The following is a 9,364-nucleotide window of genomic DNA, read 5'->3' as shown; positions in this document are numbered from 1 at the left end:
TCAATGAAATAAGCATGGCTGTACACTCCTGACAGATACATCTTTCCCTGTGCTATGATAATTGTTTACCAACCTGTAAAGACTGAGGAGCCATGAAATTCTTCATGTTAATACAGAAGTCACAGCTCCATCCAGGTAAGAAAGAGAATTGCACCCACAAACCAATAGAGAGACTAGGGTGATAATTCATACTGCATTTAGAACAAGGGGAACTGTACACCATACTTTTAAATAACACTGTGTAGAAACTTAAACTACATTGATTTCTTGAAGTACCTGAAGTTTGGAAGGAATGTGGTTAGAATACAACCTGTTGGCTCTGTTTCACGAGAGATTTTTTTTTTTTTTCAGTTCAGCTGTTAAAAAAAAAAAACAAAATTCCTCTAATAAAATCCTCCAAAGGTCAGCTTTGCTAGAAGTAAAACTGTCAGGCTTCCCACCCTTGCTAAATAATTGTGCACTTGATGCAACTGTGTAATATATCCACTGCTGCAAGCTGTTCTTTTCAATAAAGTAAAAGAAAAAAATTTCCAACTATTTGCAAGCTACAGATCATTAAAACCATCCCAAAAACTGACACCAGTAGCATCTACAGTTACAGCGTTTTCCTGATTCTGTTCTGCAAACTTCAATTACTTCTTTTAACTTCAGAGTACAAAGACATTCTGCACACAAATTTTAGGTTACATAATAATGCTTAGGAAGAGCCTGCACACATTTCTTGAAAGTTTGCCAACTCTTTAAAATCACACTGACACAATATTAACCCACAAAGTATCGAATATTTTCCTATATTCCTTTCCTTGTAAACTCTGACTTCACACATTACTCTTCCCGTAGAATTACTGCATCTTGTACAGGTTAAAAGAGGGGAAAATAAATAAAAAAGGAAATCTGTGAGGGCCACCTGAAGTTTTCAAAAGCATAGGAAATCAACAAAAAGTAACTTTTTGGCTTCAGACAGTTTTCAGATGGAGAAAATGCATTAATGAAAACTCATACTTCATAACAAAATATAACTACAAAGAGCTAGTATGCAACAAAAAGTTGAAATACCTGTTTCCTCAAAGACAAACACTGTGTTCACAAACTCTGTGGGTCTCAAATATCAGGCAGAGACACAAGACGTCTCCAAAAGCTGAAACAGAAAAAAAAGTCCAGCTTCAAATAAGGCTACAAAATATTTTGGAGTTGAGCAATACTGCCAAATCCTAAGGGAAGAGTTGCAACAATTCAACTAAGGTTCCAGTTAGATGAAAATCTTCCAGACAGCCTTTTTGACAAGTCTTTCAGGAAAAAAAAAAGGACAAACAAAGAATACAGCAGCATTCTCTACTCATTAGTACTGCCACTTCTGGATCTCAGCATATCTATTTTAACACCAACAAGCAAAAGACTTCCAGAACCATGTTTTTAAGAAATGGCCCAAACTAACTTACTTCAACTACCTAAAAGTCTCAAAAGCCAGTAAGTTGTATTTCAGAAGTATTTCAGTTTGAAGTCCCCTATCTTCCACCAGCCTGTAATATCCCACTCCTTGTTTAAAATAAAAGTAGGTGCTGTCAGTTTAAATGGCCCAGGATTTCTCTGCTTTCTTGCCTTCTGCAAGACAGACTCTCTCTCTGAGCAGCCTTAATCCTGCCAGCTGCACATGCCATTGCTTTGCCCTCACTGTATTGAGAAGGTTCCAAAATCCCCATTGCACATTTCCTCCTCTATGCATTGCATCCTCATTCTGTCCAGTCTTCCAGCCCATCTGTCATTCCAGGAGTCTGGCTTCTCTTTTCCTCTCTCTGTGAGCTAATGTTCACCTGAATCATCTCCTCACATTGGCAAATCATTCTTTTCTTTTAGACTGAGGAAGTAATCTTTATGTGAATTAACATTTTAGAATGACAAAAAGAATGGTGATGTTTTTAAGATTAAATGTAACCATTAATTCAAACCAACCACTGAACTGCTTTAGATTCTACAGGCATACAGAGACAATGAAGCTGATGGTGCAACTATTCTTCTACTCTTTCAGTCATCACCAAAGTGATTAAAACTTCACTCAGAGATGCCTGAAAGAACTCAATTGAAAATTGATCAGTGCTTCTAGAGCTGGTATACCAGGGACTTGTACAGAAATGCCACTCAAAGCAAACAATCATTTCAATCAGGCAGTAAAAGGGAAAAAAAACCTTCAAATGTCAAAATATTTCTGGTTTATATTGCTGTCAATTCAAGTCTGAATATAAAATAATGATAACATGGAAAAACTCCCATTCTAACAGTCATTTTTCTACAATCCTGTACAATTTAAAATCACATGTTTAATAATTACACATGAGAATGAGCAATATCATATTAAAAGCATCAAATAAACATGAGTTAACATTACACAAATGAACAATCAGTAATAATATCTTATTTAAATTTAAATAAGCAGCTCTAAGAAACTAGGACAAACATACCTAACTATTCAATAGGAAAATTAACAAAGCATACACAAAAATATTTAAAGTTTCCTGCTCTCACCTTTATTGTACCTAATATAGTAATCAAACTAAAAATGCAAAACAAATTGTGAAAAACTCTGCCTCAAAGAACTGATGACTAAATCAGGGTAGCATGTAAGAAGTTAAACATAAAATAAGTGAATAAACCCCTCAACTGCCACCTTCCTTCTCTTCTGCTGGCAGTACCATTCTGAAGCTATCAAACTATCAAATTCATGTAAGGGAAGACAAAAAAGTTGAAAAACATTTTTTACTGCATGTTCTGCTGATTTTTTTCTCTCAAAGCATCTGCTACACATCTCTCCTGTAGATGTGATATAACACAAACCTAAAAGCTGTACAGGCATTCTCACATCACTTTAGGGTGAAAGGATTTGCTCCTCTCACTGAGACCTTCTTTTTTGATGTCCCCTGTGCTACTTACCTTCCTGAGCACCATGGGAGAAGCTTGGATGGATGTCCCAGAACACATCCCCTCCTCACAGCTTTCCCAAAACAAAGTGTGATTTACCACAATGAAAGTCTCTATAATGAGTTAAGTAATAAGAAGAATCATGTTTTTCCTTTGATTGTGTTGTATCACCTGTAGCTTTATGGCAAAAAAATAAATAAAATATATTTTGCAAGTATTTTCCTTTTTAAAAAGTCACAAGTCAGGAAAACACAAAGGATCAGAAATCTGTATCAATATTTATCTGGGAGGGGAAAAAAAGCAATTCTTATAATGAGATCTTCATTTTGCCTACTTAATCGATAAGATAAATTTATTAATCTTCAGCTCTATATAAAAACTTGAGGGTTGATTTATAGCATACACCTACTTCTGTGTATTTCTACATAGACATAGCACAAATCCTTTGTTTTTAAGACCAGCTAGACAAAAAAATACAAACTAGAAATCCATCATAAGCTCAGAACAAAACATCATCCTGGATTTGACAACAGGTGGGAGTAACAGCGTACCCATGTTTGTCTGGCTCTGCATACACAACAGCAAAATAAAATACACAGTCTGAAGAAAATTCACCCCTGGTTACTAAAAAAAAAATTTAAAAAAATATTCATATGACAAGTTAACTTTGATAGATAAAATAAGATAATTATTTGGGCTCATCAGAAACATGTGTCTGAAGTGTTATAGTCCATGACAGATTAATGGGCAAAATACAGGCAGGACAACTGGGAGTTTATGGTAAATGAAGTATATAACACATCTGACAATTTTACTATTGCACATAGTACATATATACATATATACTCATTTACAAAGCCCTAGTGGATGAATTAAAATAAAGCATTTTCTAACTCCTAAATTGGCCAATCATAAGAAGCTTGGTTGTCAGATCTGTTTAAAAAAAAAGCTCATTAAGCAGTTGCCTCCATTTCTTTCTTTGCAAGACACCATGAGACACAGATAATGATTTGAAAAAGAATCTGTAGGCTGCAACTAACGATCCATTTGGGTCAAAGTTTCTATTGAACTTGCTTATTTCCACTTGCAAGAGGTTTCAATGTCTTGTGCAAAAGGTGTTTATATTTCTTGGTGGATGTCCTTTCACCATATCCAATGACACTTGCACATCCCATGAAATATGCATATTTTTGAGTGTCTTAATCAAAGACCTTGACTATAAAATTGTTTTAATTTGATGATGTACATTACAGTGCAATCTAGTGCTTCACTGCTTGGAAGGTATTTATAAGGAACAGATTTCTCTAAACTTACTTTATCTTTTGTATACACATGGGATAACTGTGGGAAGCCTGTTAGATACCTAGTGGTTTTCAATATGTCAACTTCTTCAGGGCAGATTAATGTACATCTGGTTACACATTAACCAAGGAAGAGCTTTATGGGGAGAAAAGCCTTGATTAAGCTGGCATGAGCAGCCCAACTGTTAAATGCACACAACAGGAACAGTTTTCTACTACTCTAGGTGGAGACATCAAACTTGCACAGGTGGAGGGAAAGGTGAGGAGACCTGTTACAGAGCAGGTGATCAGATGAAGGGGAAGGGTTGCAATAACTTTCACCAAGCAGGATACAAAAGGTAAACTCTCCTACTCATTTCCAAAGCCACATGATCGTGGACACACCTGCTCTGAGGAAAGACTGTTGTTTCAAAAGCCACCAAATTTGCTGTATCTAAACAGTACCCCAATGCTCATTACAGATAACATCACATTTTCAGCAGTCTTCTTAACTGGGGTCCCAGCTGGCAAAGCCAGAATTTAATTCTGTCTCTCTATTCTATCAAAGATATCTGATGAAGTAACACCAGAATTCCTCAGAAAAATCAAGTTTTTATTATTCCTTCATTCATTGATGTTGCTATCAGATGTCACATAGATAAATATGCATACCCACACACAGAGATAAGTGTGTGTGTGTATATATATATATATATATATATATACACACCCCCCCATGATAAATCTCACACCAGTTTTGAGGTCAACATTTCAACTCAAAGACACCACAGGCTTTACTGCAACACTGCTAATCTTGTTTCCTTAATGAAACCCAGATTGAGGTAAACCAATAATTTTAAAAGCAAAGATGAGTCCAGAAGCCATTTGTTAAAAGCCAGCAATTTTTGATAGGTAGATTTCCTTCCAGATTGCTATGAAATGCTTTCTGAAAATAGGTATTTTTTTAGAGTACGTGTATCTATTATTATCATTAGCTCACTCTTGCCAAAATATGTCCTTTCAAATTTTTAAAGCTCCCCTCAGTTTGTGCTGCTTTAGAAAAATATGACTCTGTGAAGTTATTTACAGTATCAGATCAAATGCATATGTGCATACTAAGGAATCTGTTCCAAGCAGGCAGTTTTCTTTCCTGGGGATGAAATAACTGATGTAGAAGCAGTGATACTGGTAGAGCCTCTTGCTCACTGATTAAACAGAGTTGAGTTAAATGATGCCAATTCTGTCAAACCACAATGGGACATCCTAACTAGAAGGAGCAATTAGATGGAAGTCAAATGTTTACTTTCCATTTTTCTTCATTTTTTTTAATATGTCAACTGGAAAAAAAAATCTGGCTGTAACTCACAGCATCATTACCAGTTACAATTACTATCCTCTTTTCCATGTTTCTTCCATACTATTGCCCTTTCAGTTTCTGATAACTACTAAATAAACAGTCCTTCCAGAAAACAGACAGGTCAGACCACTCACAATTTCAATAAATGGCAAAAGTATGGACTGAGCTCCTGAAAAAATTGTTGTTTGCCCTCCTATTAAGATTCTCATATGATATAAATGATCCTGAACTTTATCTCACAACTTTGGTTGGATTTCAGCATACTTACATTCTGATTCCTCTTGTGGGATGCTATTAACAATCATTACAAACAACTTCTCAAAAGGAACACAGCATATCCTAATACTCTGGAGCACTGTATCTGCATGTTGCAGGTACCTCTATTCTAAATTATCCTCCCACTCCACTATTACCTCACCTCCCACTCTCTGCAATAAAAACAAGATCTGCTTGATTTATAAAGGAAGTAAACATAGCGTTTCTGTAGTTTATAATAGCATAAAATGGACTGAGTACCATTCAGTGATACATCTGCACAACTGCTTGATCTATAATTTAACCACATTGTATTATTTCAGCTTTACACTTTAATTGGCTTTGAAAGAAAGGTAGATAAACTGTATTTTTTATGCAGCTTATGCAAGATGGAGTCCTGATATTTTCTAACACACAAAATGACATTTGAAATAGTGAACAAAACTAAGTCTCAGAGGACACCAAATGACTGAAGATTGCCATTATTCAGACTCAACAGGAATCTCATTCTCTTCTTTAGATTTGTATGAATAAATAAAGATCTCCAAGACTACTATTCACCTTGTATAACTTGTTTTATTATACATATAGTAAAAAAACCAAAATATTACAATATTCCCAGACCAGTTTCTTCCCAAGACATCTATTCTCTCACATACATTTACAGTTTGCTTGAGGTTTGTTTCTCTAAATTTAAAAAAAACCTAAAACTCAGTCCATTAAAACAGATTTTTCAGCTAGATCGTCCCCTTTTCTGTTCACAATGAAGGTATACAGTGGTTGGTGCATTAACCAGGTAGGGGTATGGGATGTCTACAGAAAAAAGCAGAAGAGCAGAAGAAAGAAATGGGGGAAGGAGGGAGAGGAGGGAGAGAGAAAAGGAATAGCACATTGCTGTGATTTTGATGGCAGTGCCAGCTTACAACCATGAGGAGTTCACAGAATTAGTTTCCAGTGACTACACATTTGCTGCCCTGCTTCACACAGCTGTTTAAAGCAAGTTTTGATGAAAAATTATGTTTCCAAGGAAATTATCCTCTGTACCTGGATGTTCAGCATCTGCTAGTCCTTCCTCCTAGACCTAAAACCACAGCACAGTCCTGTGGATGTCATCCTGACCAAGTCCTCACTCAAAGCCAGGTCAATTTTTGTGCTGCATCAGGTCACTTAAGGTCATGTTGAGCCAAGTTTTAAATGTCTCCAAAGGAGATCCAAAGAGAGGCTGAGACTCTGCATCTGTAATTTAAGAGAGTATCTGATACAAGCCAGCTGTAGATTAGCCATTTGCACCTATCCTCCATTTTAATAGTTTTACACATGCTCACTTATTTTAATGATTTCAATTTCTACTTCTTATCACATTGCTGGAGAGCCAAAGAGGGATGAAAATTATAAAATCACAATTTCAGTTCTCAGTAGTGTAGGGATTTGGGGTTTCAGCAGAGAAAAAAAGAACGCAGCCATCTTGGAAGAACTGAAGTCCAATTATTTTAAGACAAACAAAATAGTCTCACAGTCTTTTGCACCACTTCACCATAGTTTAAAAAAAGCAAACAAAGACAGCTCACATTCTTACTACAGCTTGACTGAAAAAGCCAGCTAAAGGAGAAACAAATTATTATGGCCACTAAACACAACCCAGTTTTGAAGCAAGCTAGACAGCTGCTTCTCTGAAAAATGATGCAGTTATTTAAGCTGGATTTAAGCAGACCCCTCTCACCAGTCTGAATAAATCTTAACACAGGGAATTTGAGGAAGCTGATGGGGTAGCTCCAGTGACAGTAGAAGAAAGATGAAGAGTGGTGGAACGAGGTTGTCTCTGCCTCATTCACTCCTATTTCCTTCCAGCTCCTGTCTCCAACAGCAGTAAAAATCGACCAGTGGTGACAGTGCCAACTCCAGCAGCAAGAAAAAAGAATTTGGCACCTGAGACCAGAAAAGCCCCAGGTGCACCACTGATACTGATTACCTTTCTCCTACTGCAGCGCATAAGAATTGCAAGAAAAAAGTTTGATTTATTTATACTGCTGTGTTTGTTGAAAACACCTTTGTTGACTTGAGCTCAACATATTTATAGCTTATTAGGTAAATTGGATCATTCTAACAAAGAACAAGCCACTGGGACATATTCCAAGGAGAAAAAAAATACATAAAACCAGATGCTTACAATCAATTTAGTTTGTTTTCAGAACTATATAGTAAGTGCACAGTTTATAGCAGTCCCCTTCTACTGATTTATTTTATCTTAAAGAAAAATTTCAGGGAAACTAAAGCATTTCATATGCAGATAGTGGGATAAACAGCTATTTCACCTGTACCTTAAGGTATCCTATCCTTAGCCCACAATGCTAGGGACAAAAAGACATTATCATCTGACATCTTTTCCCTGACTTACACAGTAGACTAAAGCAGAGTCAATGCTGGTCAATGCTCAGATGTTCAACACAGGAAAATTACTACATTGGAGTCCAGAAACTTTTTCATCTTAATAATAAATATCCAGCATATTAAAATAGCACATTCCTTTATGAAACAGTCTGCAAATAGCTCCTAAAACAATTTTTTTCTTAGATAAAGAACAAAAACCCTGCACACTAGGACAACTGATACACTTGTGGAATTTATTAAGTTAAGCACAAATGCTAAGACTAAATGAGCTTCTTTAATTTCCATAATGAAATTGTTTTAGTAAAGTTAAAAATACTGTAATGAGGCTAAAACGGTGTGTTTTCAGAGACTCCCATGGTGAAACAAATGAGATTTTAGCTTCTCTAATTGGGCATACTGCAGGCTGGGCTTGATGCTGTCCTCAGCACAGGATTGTTTGTTATCCCTAACAAAAAGAGGTCTACAGCTGTCAGCACAATATCATATCTCTTCTCTGAAGCCAAGCCTTCAGAAAGAAGGCTGCTGCTCTCTGACTGGGACCACCCAAAGGGAGAGATCAAGTGGAGAACAGCTCTACTCTTCCCTGATTAAGAAGTTATTCCTAGAGATAATTTGTTTACAGCTATCACAGAGAAGCTTTTGAAGCAAGGAATGAGTATTCCCAAAATCCACCAAGATAATCTTATTTGATTAAATAATGAATATGGATATTCCCTTACTCTTTCATTCCCACCTACCCCTTTTCCCCTTGCTTATTAGATCTCATTACCTGTCAAGGCAGACCTTAGGAGCTTGCCTGTTCCAGCAGGAAAAAGAAAAATGTTAGAGGCATTGTGTTGCATCTATAGTGCCAGAATCTGCTGGTTTGATGACATGTGCCAGACTGCAGTGACACCCTTCACCCTTTAACAACTGAAGACTCATTTTCAATAAATATCATTTTGGTTTTCCCCTGTACTGAAGTTCAAGTGCAAAGAATGGAAAAAACACACAATCAACTTTTAAAAAATTAACCATCTTAATCATCTGGCAGTAGTAAAAACAAGCCACTTAGTTCTCACACAAATAAACAATGATCTAATATTTGAAGCATGACCAATAACTCCACAGAAAAAAAAAAAGGGCTGAAACAGAATGTGACTATACATACTTTTAGATGCCCTATACAAGG

General features: G+C 36.3%; 1 long non-coding RNA gene across 2 annotated transcripts in view; it reads right to left on the bottom strand.

Moving 5' to 3' along the window:
- Positions 1 to 6,361: 6,361 nt before the first annotated feature.
- LOC306800981 overlaps positions 6,362 to 9,364 on the bottom strand; it is a 28,505-nt gene continuing 25,502 nt past the window's right edge. For both annotated transcript variants that reach the window (XR_013773957.1, XR_013773958.1), the window contains one exon: positions 6,362 to 7,041. This is a non-coding gene — a long non-coding RNA (uncharacterized lncRNA). The remainder of the gene's footprint in view (positions 7,042 to 9,364) is intronic.

This window comes from Erithacus rubecula, assembly GCF_903797595.1.
Source record: "Erithacus rubecula genome assembly, chromosome: 4".
In the NCBI taxonomy this organism is placed as follows: domain Eukaryota; kingdom Metazoa; phylum Chordata; class Aves; order Passeriformes; family Muscicapidae; genus Erithacus; species Erithacus rubecula.
Note: the sequence above shows the minus strand (reverse complement) of the source record. Positions and strands in the feature narration are given on the sequence as shown.